Here is a 21,470-nt window from a genome sequence, read left to right as displayed (position 1 = left end):
GCCGCCGCTACGTAACGCATTTGTATGTGAATCTGGCCCTTAGGTCTTACATTTCCTAGCACAATTTATGTTTTCTTTGGGTAGAAGTATAATCTATCTACCAAGATCTCATTTTTTTTTACACTTTGCAGCATGCCCCATAGTCTTTTTCCATTCAACATGCATATGGATGGGTGGTTTAAGAGTCTAAAGCATATCTATGCCCAATTGCAATTATTACATTTAATGCAGATAATCAGTCATTAGATGTGGTGGCTTCAATAGTTTTCTACTTTCAGGCTTGTTTACTAGAGGAAGACATGGTTACCCCCCAGGCTGGTCTTCCAACGTTATCTGCCTTTGTTCATTTCTTTTAAAGTGGTTTTAAACCCTCTCTGATCACTTGCACCTACAGGTAAGCCTAGATTAAGGCTTACCTGTAGGTGCAAGAAATATCTCCTTAAGCTACACGGTTAAGGAGATATTTGCAGAGAAAAATGCATCGATATCTACATCTCTTGCGCGTCGTAGACATCAGCGCAGGCGCACTGAGATTGGCGGTTTTTAGAATGGATAATGCCGTCTTTGACGGCTTTCGTGCGTATGCGTGGAGTGACGTCAGCGCCGCTCCGGTCAATCACAGCGCCAGAGTGGCGATACCCGGAAGTAACCTCCGGGAGAGATGTCTGTGGCCGGAGGGGGACACGAGGATGGCTTTGATCTAAGGTAAGTAATTCATAATGAGCTAGTATGCTAGTCATACTAGCTCATTATGCCTTTGTCTTGCAGGTTTTTTTTTTGGGGGGGGGGGGGTTTACAACCACTTTAAATGTGGGACAGGAAGATTAGTAGTTTACAGCAGGACAATCTTAATGATTTATCCTTCCAGTTCAGTTTACAGGAAGTGGAAAGGACACAACATTTCTGGCAAGATCAACAATTAGTTACTGTACTTTCTTAAAATAGTTGTGTCTGAAAAATGAAGACTACTGCAGCTACCACATCTAAGTATTGGTAAGCTGCAATATATATAAAACAAATTCTAGAGATTGGTTTCTTTGCATGTATTAAACAAGGTGTGGTCTCATTCTCATAAATTGTGAACACCTGTGGAATGGTGGCAAACTACAGTATAAAAATCTCCATAAGTTTAAAAGCCTCTAAAGCTGATCACCATTTACCTGTGTGCAGGACCTACACGCACTGGGCATTTGCACATGAGCAGAGGGACAGGGGCGCTTTACATTTTTTTATTTCATTGTTTATTTAATTTACATTTATTTACATTGCCTCTTTATTTATTTTTATCAACTTTATTGCCATTACAAAGGATAAAACCCCTTCACTGCTCTTCAAAGCAGCTGGTCAAACAGAGATTTATTGGATTGACTGCTTTACTAGCTGGTAACAGCCAGTATACACAAGACCGAAATTGAAAGTTACAAAATGCTTGTTGCATTCTAGTTTCATGCACTATAGGTATGATCAGGGAATCAAAGGGCCAGATTCACGTAGAATCGCGGTGGCGTAACGTATCCTAGATAAGTTACACCGCCGCAATTTTTCATCGCAAGTGCCTGATTCACCAAGCACTTGCGATGAAAACTACGCCCGCGGCCTCCGGCGCAAGGCGGGCCAATTCAAATGGGCGTGTGCCATTTAAATTAGGCGCGCTCCCGTGCCGGACCTACTGCGCATGCTACGTTTCCTAACTCCCGCCGTGCTTTGCGCGCCGTGACATCATTTTTTTGACCGGCGACGCGTGTAGCGTACTTCCGTATTCCCGGACGGCTTACGCAAACGACGTTGATTTTTAAATTTCGACGCGGGAACGACGGCCATACTTTAGATAGCAATATACTTGCTGACTAAAGTTAAGGCACCAAAAAAAAGTGTAACTTTGCGACGGGAAACTAGACTAGCGGCGACGTAGCGAACGTGAAAAACCATTGTGGATCCGCCGTAACTCCTAATTTGCATACCCGACGCTGGTTTACGACGCAAACTCCCCCCAGCGGCGGCCGCGGTACTGCATCCTAAGATCCGACAATTATACCTGTCGGATCTTAGGGATATCTATGCGTAACTGATTCTATGAATCAGTCGCATAGATAGAAACAGGGATACGACGGCGTATCAGGAGAAACGCCGTTGTATCTCATTTGTGAATCTGGCCCAAAGTTCCTCTTTCTTCTCTATAGTCAGCAGGCGCGAAAATCCACAACAACACACAGCAAGTGTGGGGGGGCACTTCCACTGCTTGTAAAAGTGATTAGGTAGCTGTTTAGCCGATATGATTTAATTTATATGAAAGGCCAAAACCTGCTGAAAAGAATATCTGGATCAAGGCTGCAACTGCAGCCATGTTCCTGATACCATCATCAATCTTCAAGGAAGTATACTGTTTATATAGTATGTAGGACGGGAAGTGAGTAAAATGAAACTGTACTTTAAGAAATATGAAGGCCTCCATTGCTCCATTGGTCAGCGAGGACACCTATCACATTAAAGAGTAGGGAGGCTTGGGAGGCTTGAGGGGTAAGCTCAAACTTTTTGAGAACATTTCCAAATCAGTTCTTCTCTCTAAATTTTTAGATATACTAATTGTTTTAATATATGGATCTCATGTTGCTTATCCTGTTTTGGTTTAACCACTTACCCCCCGGACCATATTGCTGCCCAAAGACCAGAGTACTTTTTGCGATTCGGGACTGCGTCGCTTTAACAGACAATTGCGCGGTCGTGCGACGTGGCTCCCAAACAAAATTGGCGTCCTTTTTTTCCCACAAATAGAGCTTTCTTTTGGTGGTATTTGATCACCTCTGCGGTTTTTAGTTTTTGCGCTAAAAAAACAAAAATAGAGCGACATTTTTGAAAAAAATTAATATTTTTTACATTTTGCTATAACAAATATCCCCCAAAAATATATAAAAAAACTTTTTTTTTCCTCAGTTTAGGCCGATACGTTTTCTTCTACATATTTTTCGTTAAAAAAAAATCGCAATAAGCGTTTATTGATTGGTTTGCGCAAAAGTTAGAGCGTTTACAAAATAGGGGGTATTTTTATGTCATTTTTATTATATTTTTTTTACTAGTAATGGCGGCGATCAGCGTTTTTTTTTTTCGGTACTGCGACATTATGGCGGACACTTCGGACACCTTTGACACATTTTTGGGACCATTGGCATTTTTATAGCGATCAGTGCTATAAAAATGCATTGGATTACTATAAAAATGCCACTGGCAGTGAAGGGGTTAACACTAGGGGGCGGGGAAGGGGTTAAGTATGCCTGGGTGTGTTCTTACTGTGGGGGGGGGTGGCCTCACTAGGGGAAACACTGATCCTTGGTTCATACATTGTATGAACCGAAGATCAGCATTTCCCCTGCTGACAGGACCGGGAGCTGTGTGTTTACACACACAGCTCCCTGTCCCCGCTCTGTACCGAGCGATCGCGTGTGCCCGGCGGCGATCGCGCCCGCCGGGCACACGCACGGGAGTCGGGGGCGAGCAGGGGGGCGCGCGAGCGCCCCTAGTGGCGGCTGGGAGAGAGGACGTCAAACTACGTGCTCTCGCCCAGCCGAGCCAACTTGTCGAAGTATAACGGCGGTGGGCGGTCGGCAAGTGGTTAAGGTAAATTGAGTAGACTTTACGGCATTAAAACAGTAATTTTTCCTCCATAACATTTACTAATTTTACTTGCAGTTCAGAGTTGCTCCTTAGTAAGTGGAATTAGGTTCTGAAAGCAAAATATAGCATGACATGATGTTGTTATAAAAAGCCGGATGTTTCTATTGCCAGAACACGTTTTATTGAATATGTATGTCTGATAAGGGTGAAAGCCACTGAAAATACGATTTCACAATGAAGTGATTGCTGTGAGGCAGACTGGATTCCATTTTCATGACATTATTATTCCATTATTAGTATATTGTTTTTTTTTCTGGCAGAGAGATCTCATTCCTCTGGCAAGTGGTTACAGGTCTGTGGAAAGACTGTATAGATTGGCACATTGGCAGAAAGTTGTATGCCATTGCCCTTTATTTCATTTCTTGATAATGTATGTATGACCAGTCTCAGAAAAGATCGCAACCATATGGCCGGGATCCACCCACAAGCTTGAGCTGGCACATGGCTCACCCTTTACAGTAACCCGCTAAGAGACTGAGCTGACTGCTCTAACCCTCTCCACAGCCCAAAGCTCCAGTGAGCGCTAAAGGGGCCGAGCAGACAGTGGTGATGATAGTCACCAGATCTCTGCTCAGGTAGCACTGAGAACCAAGCAGATTGCTCAGTTCTCAGCCTTAGAGCCGACTGGGGACAGATGCAGCATAGGACCAAGGTAGGTATGATTCTACAATTAAAAACATTCCCATGTACAATTGGAAGCTTTTTTTGATTGGGTGTGTAATTACTAGTTAAATTTATTTGTTAATCCTGAAACAGCTGTGCCTTCCTGTGGATGGGTGACAATGTTAAATACAGGGTCTTTGGCATATGGTAGCATCATCAGCCTGCCATATGTATTATAGCATTCTAATGTGCCATGTTCCTGTGGTTTCCTATAGTCAGTCTGGAACCTCATCGGCAGCCATGCCTTCCAACTGTTAGGTTATGTATGCAAACACCCTAGCCTGAGTATAAGGTAAGGATGTGTTTTCCCTTTAAAAGCTGCCATTCCCTTAAGGCTAGTGCACTCACCAGTATTTGGATGTCCAAAGACTTAGACCATGGGTGCTCAACCTGTGGTCCTCCAGCTTTTTTGCAGAACTACAACTCTCATCATGCCTTTGCCTTTGGGAGTCATGCTTGTAACTGTCAAAGCTTGCATTGCCTCATGAGACTTGTAGTTCCGCAACAGCTGTAGGGCCACAGGTGTAGACTTAAAGGTACTATGCGACAACCTGCAAAACTGTGGGTGGCCAGAATAATTATCCCACAGCTGATTAGAACAGGGCCGCAGACAGCGATATAGGTGGTATTATATTTACAAAGACTGCCTAACACCAGCCTTCTCAAGATCTTTCTTTTTTTTCCTTACTGCACTTTATTAATGGCTATAAGAGATGATAGCCTATTGTTTCCTTTTTTTCTCAACTGAAAGGTGAACAAAGCTTTTACTGAGTGAATGGAATCTGCTTATCAGCTGAATCTGGAAGGCCCCAGTAGCAAGAGACTAATGGTATTTATCAACCAATGTCCATGGTCATCCTCTGGGTCCTACAGGAAAAAAATAAAACAAACTTCCATTTTACTGCCATTTGTAGTAAAAAAACAAACTATTGCATGGTCAACCAACATCCTCCAAAGCAATGCACCATCAAAAGCCACATCTAACATATGTCAAAATTAATTTCAGATGCCAGCTTTTTTTCACTTTGTATAAACTTTATGCAATTGTTTATGTTTATTTTAGTATGCTTTTTTTAAAAAAAGGGTATAGGCAAAGTTTAAGACTTTTAACTAGTTAAATAGATTTTTTTTTTTACAAAAATAAGCATGTCATCTGTACCTGCTCTGTGCAATGTCTTTGACACAAAAGTGTTATATGGGCATTTGTGTGGGCTCAATCCAGAGTCCATTGATACAGACAGAGTGGCTCAGCCTCACCCCCTGTTTTCTCCTCACAGGCTGTGATTGACAGCAGCAAAAGCCAATGGCTCCCACTGCTGCCTCCATGGCAAGTTAGGAGAGGTAACAGAGAGAGACGCTGCTCTCAGGCACAGCACTGGATCAACATTGGGCTCAGGTACAGTAAGTATTGGGGGAGAAGAACAAAAAATATTTTGGACAGCCGCACTTCAGGAAAATTCCTTTGGTTGTCTTTAATTGGTAAAATTGGATAAAAAAAATACAAGCCACAGCAAGAAAAATAGGGCACTAATACTTAATGCTTACTTACAGCGTCAGCTGTGTGTCCTATGTTTCTTGCTGTGACTTGTAGTGTTTTTTATCCAATTTTACCAATAAAAGGCAACCAAAGGAATTTTCCTGGAGTGCGGCTGTCCAAAATATGTTTTTGTTCTTTGCTATACGCATTGCCAGTACCCTTGGTCTCTGAGAGGAGGTCGATCACCAAAGCACATACACCTGGAGCGGTCACTCCCTTTCCCCTAAGTATTGGGGGGGGGGGGGCTGAACACAGAAGGTATTTTTACCTTAATACATTTAGAACCACTTTAAACTTTAATCTTCAGGCAAATTAAAATGTCAGCACTTGGTACCAAGTACTTAATAAAAAAAGTCTGTGGGCCATGATATTTTGCAAGTGTTTAGCTAGTAGGGATGAGCTTCGTGTTCAAGTCAAAAATTCCCAGCGCCAGCACCAAAGACCCAATTTTTCCACCACTGTTCAACAATGGCATGTAATTACAATTCTTGATATAATAGTTCACACAGCAGGGCGTTCCAGCGCCCACCAAGACTAACTGTAAGGGCTTACAGTGTTGTGGCAACACCAACACCTAGGGCCCAAATTTCTGCAGAGTATATACGGCAGGCCCCTACTTTCAAACATCCAACTTTCAAATGACTCCTACTTGCAAATAGAAGGAGACAACAGGAAGTGAGAGGAAATCTATCTCTAGGAAGGGAAATTTTCTTCTGTAAGAGGTGTCTCCTGTCCACTGATGCTTTATCACCAATCCTTGTTTCACTAAAAAACCCAAATTTTCAAAACATAATTTGTCATTGGGACAGAAAGTGAATTGCAATCTTCTGAACAGATGCACACAGACAGCAAAACAAATGTTTACAGGGGTGATAACCCTTCTCTATGTTTTCAGAAAAGCTTAAAAATAGATTTTATGGCTGGAGCTACACTTTAAAAGAGTACCAGTTCAAAATACAAACAGATTCTACTTAACAACAAACCTACAGTGCCTGTCTTGTTTGCACCGCCTGTATAATGCTGTTCAAAGTATATAGGGCCAAAGGGGCTTTTAATGACCTGGGGGGGAGTGGGGGTAAACCCATGCTATTTTTCTCAATGATTTTCATCCATATTGCAGGGACCAGACATTACATTAAAGCCGCAAGCAGTTTTAAACTACTTTTTTCTTATAGTAATCTCATTTTGTTGCGAAACAGTTCTAAACACGTGCCACCTCACAGGCATACTATAGACACCCAGCTGGTACGATATTTAAAGGAATTTTGCTTTTTTTTTTCACTTTAAGCATCATTAAAATCACTGCTCCAGAAAAAACTACCGTTTTTAAAACTTTTTTTTCCATTGAAACCCGTTTTCCAACAATAACTTGCATATTGGGCTTTAAAATTAGCACTTTTGAATTCGAACGTCCTAGTCCCATTGACGTCAATGGAGTTTCTCAATGTTCGCGCGAACGTTTGGTCTGTTCGAAGGTTCTGGTGTGAACCGAACGGGGGGGGGGGTGTTCGGCTCATCCCTATTAGCTAGTAATAAACTATAAATGTGTTTAGCAAACCAAGGGTCAATGTACAAAGCCTTGTGTGCCATATCAACCAAATATATCAGCCATTTTTCATAGGTCTGACCTAACTGGATCTTATCAACTAAAGCACTTTTGCACATGGCTTTTTAATTTGTGTTGCCTATTGAAAATGCGGTGTTTCATTGATTGCTTGTGCAATGTAGGTCTCTGCTCCAAGTATTGGTGCACATTGCAGAGTAGTATTTTGACATAATGACAAAATCATTGAAAAACACTTTCTCACTTTTTGGACAGTAACAAATGAACAAAACCATTTTATCCACATTATTTTCACTATTGATTGACCGGGCAGCACTTCACATTCAGATCTTGTGCTACATATTGCTGACTTATTCTTACAGAATATGCCATCATATATGTTAATATTGCACAGGAAGCTATAGTAAAGCTTCAGCTAAAACATTACTTTATGCAGTGAAATAAAGGAATTAGGATGTCACAATTTCCCTTTAAAGTATTTAAGTGTACAGTCACTACAGTATCTGATAGAGTGGCAAGTTTTAATTATCTTAAAACCGTGTGATTACAATTAGAAATGTTCTTGCAGTTTAAAAAAGTACTTTTAAAACTAATCTTTAGCTAATCATAATCTATTTAAGGTTTAATTCTACAATTTTAATATATTTGCTTAATTACAGAGGGGTACAATTTAGTTTGTGTGCCTGTTACCATGTAAGATGGCTAAAAATGGCAAAGGAAACTATGGAAACAGAGAATTTGTATTGCTTAATAATCTTGCAATCGCTAGAGAAAACTATAGCAACACTCATTTTCCTGCATCAGTCATGAGTGAAAGCCTTCTGGCAAGAAAATTGTGTTAAAAATAAAGAAAAATGGAAAGGTTCCATATATTATTATTCCTTCAGTTCTCTGTATCATACATTTGGTGGAATAAATGAACCAGACCAAAGCTCAGATATTTCAAGATATGCTCAGTTCATTTAATGTAGAACTTCATGTAAATAGGTAGCAATACCTTGCTTTAACTTGCATGCATAGTTGAAAATAAGCTACATTTCAGTGTGCAAAAAATATTTTTTTTTTTAATTATCTTTAAAGTTAACCTGAATATCTCCATATACCTGGTTATCAGTGTGTATAGTTGTTTCAATTAATTGTATAACTTATGGATAAAGGTATGAAAAATTAATATGCAGCATGCTTATGTGATGCAAACCAATAAAGATATAAGGGCAATATACAGTAATATATTAGTATTAATATTCTTATTATACAGGACTTATATGGCACCAACAGTTTGTGCAGTGCTTTACAACATGAGGGCAGACAGTACAGTTACAATACAGATCAATACAGGAGGAAACAGAGGGCCTGCCCTGCTCGCTAGAGCCTACCATCTAGGAGGGAGGCCTAAGTGATATAAAGGTTAAAACTGTGGGGTATGATCTGATGGAGAAAATAAAAGTACAGTTGTTAGGTAGGCACAGAATAGGCTTCTCTGAAGAGAAAGGTTTTCTAAATGCAAACAGAGTAGAATATAGTCGGACAGATTTGGGAAGGGAGTTCCACAGGATAGGAGAGGCTCAGGAAAAGTCCTGGAGGGGAACATGGGAGGAGGTGATGAGGGAGCTAGATAGCAGAAGGGTCTTGGGAGGAACAAAGAGAATGAGTAGGTTGGTATTTTGAGTCTAGGTTAGTGATGTAGCTAGGGCAGAGTTGTGGATGGCTTTGTAGGTTGTTGTTAGTATTTTTAATTTAATTTGTTGGGTGGGTGGAAGCCAGTGGAGGGACTGGAAGAGAGGAGTAGCAGACACAACGGTTGGTAGGGTGGATGAGCAAGCATTTATGATGAACTGAAGGGGGGTTGCCTATGTAAAGGTAATTCTGTGAGGAGGGAGTTGCAGTACTCGAGGTGAGAGATGACCAGGGAGCAAACTAGGAGCTCTCAGTGGAATTAATTTACTAATTGGTAGAGCATCTTTTCTTTACAAACGGAATTCTCATTTAGCTTTGTAAATAAGGTGAAGTTGTGTTTGCCCAGAATACCCAATGATGCAAAGAAAAGACATTAAAAAAAAAGAAATTGTGTTCACACATAATTAATGATTGAAATCAGCTCAACCTTCTTCCACAAGGTTTAATCCCTCTATGGGTAGACTGGTTGTCTTTAAGTTGATCCATTGATTGATTACAGTAAAACCAGACTGTCAGGTTTTTGCTTGTGGTCAAGCTATAGCTATAGCTGCCAACAGTAATCATTGTGTTTTGCTGACTGGGAAGACTCCCCGCCAACAAAACACAATAGCTCCACAATAAAGATTCCACCGTCAACACTGACTGTGTTGAAGGGGGAATCAAGTAATCTTCTTTACTTATATTGGTGGTGGAAAGAAAGAAAATTGTATCATCTATGGTTGGGTCAGCAACCTGTAGATCGTGATCTAGTAGTAGATTGGGGACAGGTGACTGGTAGATTGCGGGTTGGGCTTGCTGACCCACCATTCCAGAGCATCAAACAGAATGCAATGCAGAGGGACCAATTGTAAAGTTGGAACTGTAGTAGGGACCATGAGCCACATAATCTGATGCCTCCTCTGTAGTGCTGGCTCCTGTCCCATGAGGTCATTGTGAAGCTAGCAATGTTGTGAAGCTAGCAAGATCTACCTGAACAACATGGGAGAAGTCAAATATCAGCGACCACAGTGTCACCCAGTGTCCTCAAATACTACCATGTTGCAAGCGCATGCATTACACGGCCATCATGGGTCTAAATCAGGTGGTAAAAGGGGCAACATATTGCCTCCTCACCTCCTGTCAAACACACTTGGATAGCTTTTCAGAGGAGCAGCAGTGCCTGCTGCACTTGTGAATAAATTCTTACATATTTAAAGATGGGGGGGACCCTGCGGTTGAGTAAAGCCGCGTACACACAATCGGTCCATCCGATGAGAACGGACCGATGGACCGTTTTCATCGGTTAACCGATGAAGCTGACTGATGGTCCGTCGCGCCTACACACCATCGGTTAAAAAAACGATCGTGTCAGAACGCGGTGACGTAAAACACTGAGCATGCATGGATTTTTAACCGATGGTTGTGCCTACTAACAATCTTTTTTTTTCCATTGGTTAGGAATCCATCGGTTAAATTTAAAACAAGATTGCTTTTTTTAACCTATGGATAAATAACTGATGGGGTCCACACACGATCGGTTTTGACCGATGAAAACGGTCCATCAGACCCTTCTCATCAGCTTAACCGATCGTGTGTACGAGGCCTAACAGTTTTACCACTCCCAATTTCTACCTCCTTTAGCTGCTGAGGCAACGGCCAAAGGTGTACACATGCCGAATCAGGAATGAAGCCTACTGTTGCTTTTGGTGGGTGCTACCATCTGCCAATTGCAAACCATTCAAGAAAATGCATGCTTCTGTGGGGTCCAATGGGTTAAAGCAGGTGGTGAGAAAGCAACACAATGCTTGCTGTACTGCACACGTTTGCAGGACACTTTCAGAGCTACCTCATTCACTTGTACGGGTCATACTTGGCATGTGCTACACCCACCAACCATAACAGGGCATACAACTCTTGCTGCAGCTGCAAAATGTGTACACCTCTGGCCACTGCAGCTAAAGGTGGTGCACTTGGGGCAGGCGTGATAGGAACCCACCTTAACTGTAGGGTTTAACCACCCCCAAACTGCAAATGTAAATGATTGAGCCTTTAATGTCATGAACCCCCTATAAGGCTGCTTTTACACTGATGTAGCCTGCATTCAGGAGTTTTGGTGCACTTTCAGAAAGTGTAACAAACCAGCAGGATATAATAGAAGTCTATAGCTAAGTTCAGCAAACCCACAGGAAAGCTGCAGGTACACTGCACTGCACTCACACTGTGGGTAAACCACAGCCCATCAGTGTAAAAGCAGTCCTATATTATTATGCCCAGTACATTGCTTTTGTCTCTAGTTTTAAAATTAAAAACTATTTGGTGAATAGTACAGCAGTAATCTACTTCTCGTTATCCTACACTGCAACTGACATTTGCAGTAGGTGAAAAATATGCAATTGACAACAAACATTACCTTTTCCCACCAATTCACTATCTTCTTTCCAATTAACAACACCTGGCATGACAGTCTGACAATGCATATATAGGGGAGTTGCTAAGAACGTCACCCATGCAGATATACATGTTAGCAGGATAATTAGGGATGCCAAGAACATTGGGTAAGCCCACTAGTTATAGTTCTATCCAAGGCACACATGGTGGCGGAAGGATACAAATCACAGACATGCAGATCACTCACTAGCTGATGGCATCTATCTTAAAGTGGACCTGTACTTGCATTTCTACGTGCTGATGTAAAATCACCTAATTCTATACTTACCTACTTTGGTTTCCACTTACTAGTTTTCCTAAAGGTGACATAGCCCCCTGGGAAGGCATTGTTATACCTAAACAGTATTGCGATACTGCATATGCGTGAGATGAAGTGCATTATGCCATGAGCCTCATCACGCATGTGCACAGTACAACTGATTTTGGCTCTGGCATCATGAGGCAAAATGAAAGCTGTTAAAAATGAAGCAAAAGCGACAAGTAATTATTTATGGTAATTTAAGTTTGATCCACTGATAACTCAGACTTATATGGATATGTTTACTCATTCCTATTTAAGGGGGACCATTTTTACAATATTTATCAAGTCAGTCTGAAGTATACAGTGCATTTATCACACTAAGAATCCTAAAGAACCAGCATTAGAAAGCTGCATGGAGCGTATAACTACTTAATTCTTTGGCTGCAGTACTTTTTCCCTGATTGGAACAAAATCAAAGTATTTGCTGTCTTTCTGTCCATTATAAACTGATAATTAGTAATTTTAGATAATTGGTTCTTTCTTTGAACATTGCATTATCTAGAAGCAGCGGCGGTGCGTCCATAGTGGGCGCAGGAGCGCCGTCCCTCTCTCCCCTGCGCCGTCACCCAAGTGTACAATACATAGAGTTTCATGCATTGCATGAATCTCTATGTATTGTCGCAGCTGCCACCCACTATTCAGATGGCCGGCCCCCTGGTGAGCGCCAGCCATCTGAATAACAGCAGTTTGTTGGTGTTTGGAGGTGCCTATCAGAGCCAGCGGCCTGTTGGCTCTAATCGGCTTCCAAATAGTTAACCAGGGGACGCAGGGGGTGTGCGTTCCCTGGTTAACACTGACACTCGTCTCAGCCAATCAGGTTCACCGGGTTTGGTTACCGGTAACCTGATTGGCTGAAGTGACATCGAGGGCGGGACTCGGGAGAAGACATCGAGGGAGGATGGCTGACCCGAGAAAGGTAAGTGTTGGGGGACGGGCAAGCAATCTGGTGGTTTTGAGGGGGCTAACTGATGGAAATTGATGGGCACAGTGGTGACAATTGATGGGCACAGTGGTGACAATTGATGGGCACAGTGGTGACAATTGATAGGACAGTGGCAACAATTGATGGGCACCGTGGTGACAATTGATGGGCACAGTGGTGACAATTGATGGGCTCAGTGGTGACAATTGATGGGCATAGTGGTGACAATTGATGGCACAGTGGCTGCGTTTGATGGCATGACACAGTGGCTGCATTTGATGGCATGGCACAGTGGCTGCGTTTAATGGCATGGTACAGTGTTGCCAATTGATGGCACAGTGGCGACAATTAATGGCATGGCACAGTGGCGACAATTGATGGCACAGTGGCGACAATTGATGGCACAGTGGCGACAATTGATGGCACAGTGTCTGCGTTTGATGGCATGGCACAGTGGCTGCATTTGATGGCATGGTACAGTGGCTGCATTTTATGGCACAGTGGTGACAATTGATGGCACAGTGGCGACAATTGCTGGCACAGTGGCGACAATTGCTGGGAACAGTGGCTGCATTTGATGGCACAGTGGCGACAATTGATGGGCACAGTGGCTACAATTGATGGGCACAGTGGCTGCGTTTGATGGGCACAGTAGCTGCGTTTGATGGGCACAGTGAGGCTACAATTGATGTTTTTTTTTCCGTTTGTTTGTGCCCCCCCAAAAATTTGAAGCACCAGCCGCCACTGTGTAGGAGTTGTAATATTTGATATGGTTATGCATTCAAGCTGTATATGCTTCTTTTGGCACCTTATATCATTGCACAGGCGAGTGGAATGTGAACAGGTAATGCTCTAAATCAAAGTGTCTCCTGCTGTTATCATTTTTTTTAAATATCATTGTCTGTAGACTACTTGTTAGGAGGGGATCGTTTCGAGGTGGTCAGGAAAAAAAGTTTAATTTAATGTATCTTTTGTTTTGCATTTAACATAGAATATGTTTTATGGAAAAAAAAATATTTTCTCAACTTCTTACTAATCTCTATTTGACATTTTTTTATTATTAACTATTTACACATGTCTCAATGTGAAACGTCACACTGGTGTACATTATGTTCTGTATGCTAAATTATAATGCTTAGAACATACTGTTCAGATTTTACTGCCATTTTGTCATTCCTTATCTTTGTCAAGCATTTATGAAACTGTTTTCTAGTTTTGGTTCCACTTAACTCATGGATAAGGTTTGCTTTTAAAATACTGTTATTTAATGGTTGTTATCTTGTTCCTCTGCTTGATCGACTTAAAGTAGCACATAAATATTGTTCCTTGTGGACAAGGTCTACTGTACCTGCTGCTTTGTCCTCATAAAATGAAAGTCAGTTTAGGTCTGACACCAGGGGACCACAAAAAAAGCAGAAAAGGGATCTGTAGAGCTTAAAAAATTGCCTCTCTTAACCAGGAAAATGTGAAACTTTTTTGTATCACCGTCAATTTGAAATCAAATTGCATTTGTGTCCAGTACTTTTCCACTGTTAATATACTATACACCTATAATTTAAATCTATTAATTTTGACAGAATATTTTTTTATTGGCATATATGATAAAATACCATTAATCTCTTAAGCATTCTCTTTCTATTTTGTACAAGCATCATTGTTGCATTTTCTAACAAATATATTTGACAAATGTCCACGGTATTGCTGTTGCTGCTTTTATTAAAGTGGAATGCAACACAAAATTAAGTCAAATGTGTACAAAATAAAAATATTTTTACCTCCTTCTGTGTTTTGTTTGACATGCAAATTGGTAAGCAATCGATCAATGTATATCAAACTGGGCGTGTGAACATCAAAGCATATCTAAACCCAAAAACAAAAACATTATATAAAAAAGGAACAGTTCTTAGTATGTAATGACTGCCATTTTTTTCCAGGATTTTTTTAATTATTTTTATTTTAGTGGTCATGTCAGTAATACACTTTCTCTGCTGGGATGGCAAGCCTTACTAAAGGATGGCATCCCTTACTCACTGTACATTCCAGCACTGAGGTGGTGCCAGGTCAACATAATCATAAATAACTCTTGGTGATTGCCTTGGAACTTCCTTTATGCACAACATGATTGATTATATCTAGGGTCATTGTTATTTGTTTCCTTTTAAGGGACATTTTAAGTAGTATGGGTACTTGTATTTACTTATTATAAATGGGCTTCCAAATTCCAAAAATTCCCCCACAGACCACCCAATCCCTTGTGGGGACAGGATGGGGGGATGATTAATTTTCTTTTTGAGGCTTTCATTTCTTTATTTTCACTTGGTGATCCTGCCAGTAAATCTATTGGTTTTCAACAGAACAAGCTGTTCTGAAAATGTATCACTTAACAGTTTTAAGACAAACCATGTCCTCTTGAGAGGGGTGCTTATCTTGTACAAGGGTCAGCTTTTATTTATTCATTTAAACCCTTTACACCGCCCCCCACATTTTTTTTTAGCTTTAACTGTTTGAGTAACTACAGTGTGAGCTGGATTCTGGTCTGGCAGTGTATCTAAATTGGCTACATCTAACTTTTCTTACATACTGACAATTCTGGTGTCTGCTGTGCCCCCACCACCCTGTGCTCCTTCGTCTAGAGTGGGGACACTCTAATACAGGAGCTGCAAACAGAGGGAAAAAGCCTAAAAAGAAAACCAATGCAACCATCAAACCTAAGGATTAGTAGGCTGTAATATATGATATTTTGGGTTTTGGGTTTAATACCATCTTAAGTCATAAATTGTTCATATAATTATAGTTTAGATAAGCTTTTATTATTTTTAAACATACAACGATTTTATACCACAACAAGTTTTTCAAGCTATTGGACAACTGTGACAATTTATTTAAAGATATTTCTGAAAGCAATTTGTATCTTAATGTTTTCATAGCTCTGCTTTCACCTTTTTTTTTTTTACTTTGTATTCAATTATTTTCCCCACTTAAACAGAATTGACTGGATCCTACATAACCCTTTTTGATGCTGAGGACATTCAGGCCCAGACTTTATAAACCCTAAGTGCCCACCTCTTAAGACAAGCAGGCCCACTACACTTTAAGTACTCTTTTCAGCATCGTTTGAAGCCTTTCCAAGAAGTAGCCACTTAGGAAAGATATTTAATGTAACTCTGCTGAAACACCTGGTACTAAAGTTGACTATATAGTATATACAGTATCTCACAAAAGTGTGTCCCCCTTACATTTTTGAAAATATTTTATTATATCTTTTCATGTGACAACACTGAAGAAATCACACTTTGCTACAATGTAAAGACACAACCATTAATGTCTAAACCACTGGCAACAAAAGTGAGTACACCCCTAAGTGAATATGGTCAATTGGGCCCAAAGTGTCAATATTTTGTGTGGCCACCATTATTTTCCAGCACTGCCTTAACCCTCTTGGGCATGGAGTTCACCAGAGCTTTACAGGTTGCCACTGGAGTCCTCTTCCCCTCCTTTCCAAAATGAAAGAAAACAACTTATCAATAAAGGATCACCTTATAACCCTATAAGCACTCCTGACCCCCTTTTTTAGGTACTTCGTTTTGACAAGTACCCCGCTCCCACTTTTACCCATGGTGCTGCAGCGTAGAGTGGAAGTTCTCCTATCCTCTTCCCTCCCTGCAACCTTCTGGGACACGTCACAGGTCCCAGAAGATTTCCCGGCCATTCAGAATGTGCAGCTTGACTCGTGCATGCACAATGCACACCCAGCTGTGAATATGCAAGCTGTCACAGCCAGGTGCCCACACTTGTAATGCCGGCGCCATGCAGAAAAGAGGGAGAGAAGTGAGGCTTTGGGTGGCTGCATCACTGGACCAAGGGGCAGGTGAGTGTCCGTTTATTAAAAGTCAGCAGCTACACTTTTTGTAGCTGCTGACTTTTGATAAACACAGAAATGGGTTTGAACTCCGCTTTAAGCTCCACTCAGTGGGTCACACCCACCCATACCCCTGTCTTACTGTTGTAGATAAAATATGTGCTGTAAGAATATCTTTATAATAATGAGAAACTATGCCTGTTTGTTGCATGCCACATTGGGTATTTTATGTTAGCACCCTGGTGTTCTAGTTCCTGCTGGTGGTTGTGACAGTAACTTGGATCAAATTGTTTTATCAAGGCATTAACCCATTTAAACGCCAGTGTGATTTTTTTTTAATGCAAAAGATAATGTGTGCCGTTCCATTCTTCTTTGTTGCAGTGTCTTTAAGCCATACACATTTAAAATAAAAAATAAAAAACACAAACATGGAACATTGCATAAAAAAAGGATACCACTAATGAAACATGCCCATTAAAATAATTAGCAGCTCCAGAGATATAGAGAGCTCAGTGAGAGAAAAATACAAAAAAATTAGCTTAGTCTTTCCCTGCCACCCCGAAGAATTGCTCTTGGTCTTTAATGTTATAGGCAGCCTCATTATTTAAACTGCATGTGGTAGAGGTCAAGTTTTGCAATTAGAGGAAATATCCAAATAGGTTATTCACAGGACCCTACCGTACTGTATATTTAGAATCAACACACCATATTTTCTGCCAGTTATCACATAAAGTTAGTGGCCACCTTTTTATTTTTTGTGAATGTATTGGAGAGTATAGGAAATAGACATGTACGATTTTCTTAGTTCCGAATAAATATTCAGACACATTTTTCATTATTTGGAGATTCCGATATATCCAAATACCCGAATTACAAAGTTTACCGAATGCTCCAAACAACAAAGCAAAATTTGTCTGAATTTCCCAAAATCCTAATTGAAATTCAAATGAAATTTTACATTGAATTCCAGTCCTATTCGAACTGTAAACATGTTTCTGAAATCAAAGACTGTGTGTGTTATTAGAGTACCATTTCAAAATATTGCTGTTTTAGGAAAGCTAAAGGTGATTTAAATAGCCATTGTAATCATTTGATGAAGATGTTTCTTTTGTTTCTTAAGTTTGCCACATTTGAATTTAAAATAAATAAAACATCTAAACTTTTCTATTCGGTTGATTCAAAATTTATCGTTTTTCGTCATGCACATGTCTAGTGGAAGAGGATCTTATCCCTCCCCCTACACATTCTGTTCTGGTGACATTGGTTTCTCAAGCATGAAGTAGGGGAACAGGGACACAGACAGCAATAAAAAAGCATTCTCTGAGGCCTCGTACACACGGCCGAGGAACTCGACGTGCCAAACACATCGAGTTCCTTGGCCAGTTCAGCACTGAAGCCGCCGAGGAGCTCGGCGGGGCGAGAGCTCCCATAGAACATGAGGAAATAGAGAACATGTTCTCTATTTCCTCGCCAAGCTCCTCGTCGGCTTCCTCGGCCGAAAGTGTACACACGGCCGGGTTTCTCGGCAGAATTCAGCCAGAAACTCGGTCGGAAGCTGAATTCTGCCGAGGAAACTGGTCGTGTGTACGGGGCCTTACTCTACTGAAAAAAATGTTATGATATCTGACTGCATTTCTTCTGCAGATTCTTTCTTACTTCCTAGCTGGTGAAACCGTTGTCAAAAGGACAGAAAATGAGGGGAAAACCTCTCTAATTAGATGACAGCAAGGACCTGGCAGTGGTGCCAATCCTTCCCCAATCTATCCAAGTTTAAGAAAAACATTCTGGATGGGCATACACTTTGTTCTAATTGGACATATTCTTGGTAGGGATGAGCCCGATGTTTGAGTCGAACGTAAGTTCGACTCGAACATCGGGTGTTAGCCTGTTCGCCTAATAGCAAACAAGTTGGGGTGTTTGTGACAAATTCGAATGCCGCGGGACACCCTTTAAAAGTCTATGGGAGAAATCAAAAGTGCTAATTTTAAAGGCTCATATGCATGGTATTGTCATAAAAAGTATTTGGGGACCTGTGTCCTGTCCCAAAGAACATGTATCAATGAAAAAAAAACTTTTAAAAATGGCAGTTTTTTCAGGAGCAGCGATTTTAATGCTTATATTGAAACAATAAAAGTGAAATATTCCTTTAAAGTTCATACCTGGGGGTGTCTATAGTATGCCTGTAAAGTAGCGCATGAGTTGTCAGGTCCCGCAATACAGATAAAAGTCACTGAAAAAAACAGCATGGGTCCCCCGCAGTCCATTACCAGCCCCTTTGGCTCCTAAGGGGAACCCCGAACCTAAATTTTAAAATATTGTACATTCGCTGGATTTTTTTTTCTTTTTTAATAAAGGACTTTTCCCAAGTCATCTCTGGTGTTTTTTTTTTAAATGTACACTTTTTTGTGAAATGGTAGGGGTACATTACCAATTCACATGGGGTGGGCCTGGGATCTGGGGGTCCCCTTCGTTAAAGGGGGCTTCCAGATTCCGATAAGCCCCCCGCTCACAGACCCCCATAACCACCAGGCAAGGGTTGTGGGGATGAGGTCCTTGTCCCCATCAACATGAGGACATGGTACTTTGGACCCCAAAGCATCCTTCCCATGTTGAGGGCCCATGTTTACCTGAAGGGCCTGGTATGGAATTTGGGGGGACCCCCACACAATTTTTTTTATTTTGGTTCAGGGTTCCCCTTAATATTCATACCAGACCCAAAGGGCCTGGTAATGGACTGGGGGGGGACCCATGCTGTTTTTTCAATGACTTTTATCTGTATTGCGGGACCCGACAATTTACTATAGCCGTGAGCAGTTTTAAATTACCTTTTTTCGTTTAGAAATGTCATTTTGTGCAGGGACTGTTCCAAACACTGGAAAAATGTGCCACTTTACAGGCATACTATAGACACCCCCCAGGTACTAAATTTAAATGAATATTTCACTTGTATTGTTTCACTTTAAGCATTATTAAAAGCACTGCTCCCAAAAAAACTGCAATTTTTTTAACTTTTTTGCATTGATACATGTCCCCAAACACTTTTTAGGACAATAACTTGCATATTAACCTTTAAAATTAGCACTTTTGATATTTCACATTCGTGTCCCAAAGACTTTAACAGTGTTCGGTGGTTCGAACAATTTTTTGGCCTGTTCACATGTCGTGCAGCAAACTGAACAGGGGGGGGGGGGGTGTTCAGCTCATCCCTAATTCTTGGTATATTCAGGCTTGTTGCAGGTGTAAATAGTATCTAGACTAAAGGAAATGTTTAGCCTTGGGTGGAACTGTCCTTTTGCTTTGGCCTAAATGTAAGCATTACATTTATTTTCAAGATTGCAGTAAAAGTATGTAAACCAAGTATGTAAATCACTAAAGTTATATGCATTTATAAACAACTAAATAATAAGATTGCAGTAGAAAATATATCTTTTGTGATCCAAAATATCTAGAGATTACTGTGCTGGTGAGATAATAAATACCGGCATATGTCAGCTTGCTAATAAATAAAAAATAGAATTATTTGTGCAAATGTCAAAAGCAACTGCCTTAGGCTCTACCTGCAGCACAAATGCTTTGAGGACACTTTCACTGGTCTTTAATCTTGGTTGAAGTTATCATCTGTGACAGCACTTTCCGTCCTAAGTCCAGCATCTATGAGCTGCTTCTATTTATTCGAGTTTCTGATACAATGTAAATCCTACTTTACTATATTGATGACATAATACTAGAAAAACTCACAAAATTATAAGTACATATATTTATTATTAAATATCAGACTTTTCAATGTCATTAGTCATTTTATAAAAAATAAAAAAAAAGAACTTGCCTTGAGCACACGACTGGTTTTCATGACGAGAAAACTGCCATTTTTTTTGTCGTGTGTATGCTCCCTAGCAGTTTTCTTGACATAAAAACTGCCCGCAAAAAAATTGAAACCAGCTCTCTTTTTTCTCGTCGTGTTTCCTGTCAGTCTTTTTCTCATGGCGAAAAACGGTCGTGTGTATGCTTTTCCGAGGGGAAAAAAAAGTGCATGCTCAGAATCAAGTATGAGACGGGAACGCTCGTTCTGGTAAAACTAGCGCTTGGAATGGAGATATCACATTTGTCACATTGTAACGGACTGAAAAGCACGAAAACAGAAAAGCGTGAATCGTCTCTCACCAAACCTTTGCTAACATGAGGATCAGCAAAAGCATCCCAAAGGGTGGCACCATTTCAAAGGAACTTCCCCTTTATAGTTCCGTTGTACTTGTTGTACATCACTGCGCTTTGGTTGGACTTTTTTTGCATGAACGTGTGTGTATGCAAGTCAGGCTGGAGAGGAATCACGTCGGGAAAAAGGAAAATTTATATGAAATACTTACCGTAATTTTCCTTTCCTGATGGACTCCATGGCAGCCTACGTGTGGGTTAACCCCGCCTCTCATACCTCATAGGACCCTACTCCCATAAAGCTTTGCTTCCTGGCCATGGACAGTGTTCCGTAATATAGCCTACTCCAGCAAAGGGAGGGAACTCCGGCTGCCATGGAGTCCATCAGGAAAGGAAAATTACGGTAAGTATTTCATATAAATTTTCCTTTTTCCTGACAGACTCCATGGCAGCCTACGTGTGGGAAATGACTAGCCAAACACACCCGGGTGGGCAATTGCTGGTTAAAGAAAAAAAAAATTTAATTGACATTGTCAACAGATAATATATTCAAACCAAAATTAACCGACGACAAGGAGGCCGGTTCTACGCAATAGTGCGTCATAAATGTATTTAAGGACGACCAAGAGGCCGCTTTGCAAATAACTTCAGGGGAAACATGTCGGGCAGCCGCCCATGATGTAGAGACGCTCCGTGTGG

The 21,470-nt window shown here is 40.9% G+C and overlaps 1 protein-coding gene across 1 annotated transcript in view; it reads left to right on the top strand.

Annotated features, from left to right (window-relative positions):
* Nucleotides 1–21,470, top strand: part of IL1RAPL1 (interleukin 1 receptor accessory protein like 1) — a 1,739,707-nt gene that overhangs the window by 939,224 nt on the left and 779,013 nt on the right. The window lies entirely within an intron of this gene.

This window comes from Rana temporaria, chromosome 2 (genome assembly GCF_905171775.1).
Source record: "Rana temporaria chromosome 2, aRanTem1.1, whole genome shotgun sequence".
Taxonomy (NCBI): Eukaryota; Metazoa; Chordata; class Amphibia; order Anura; family Ranidae; genus Rana; species Rana temporaria.
This window is presented reverse-complemented; position numbering and strand designations above follow the sequence as displayed.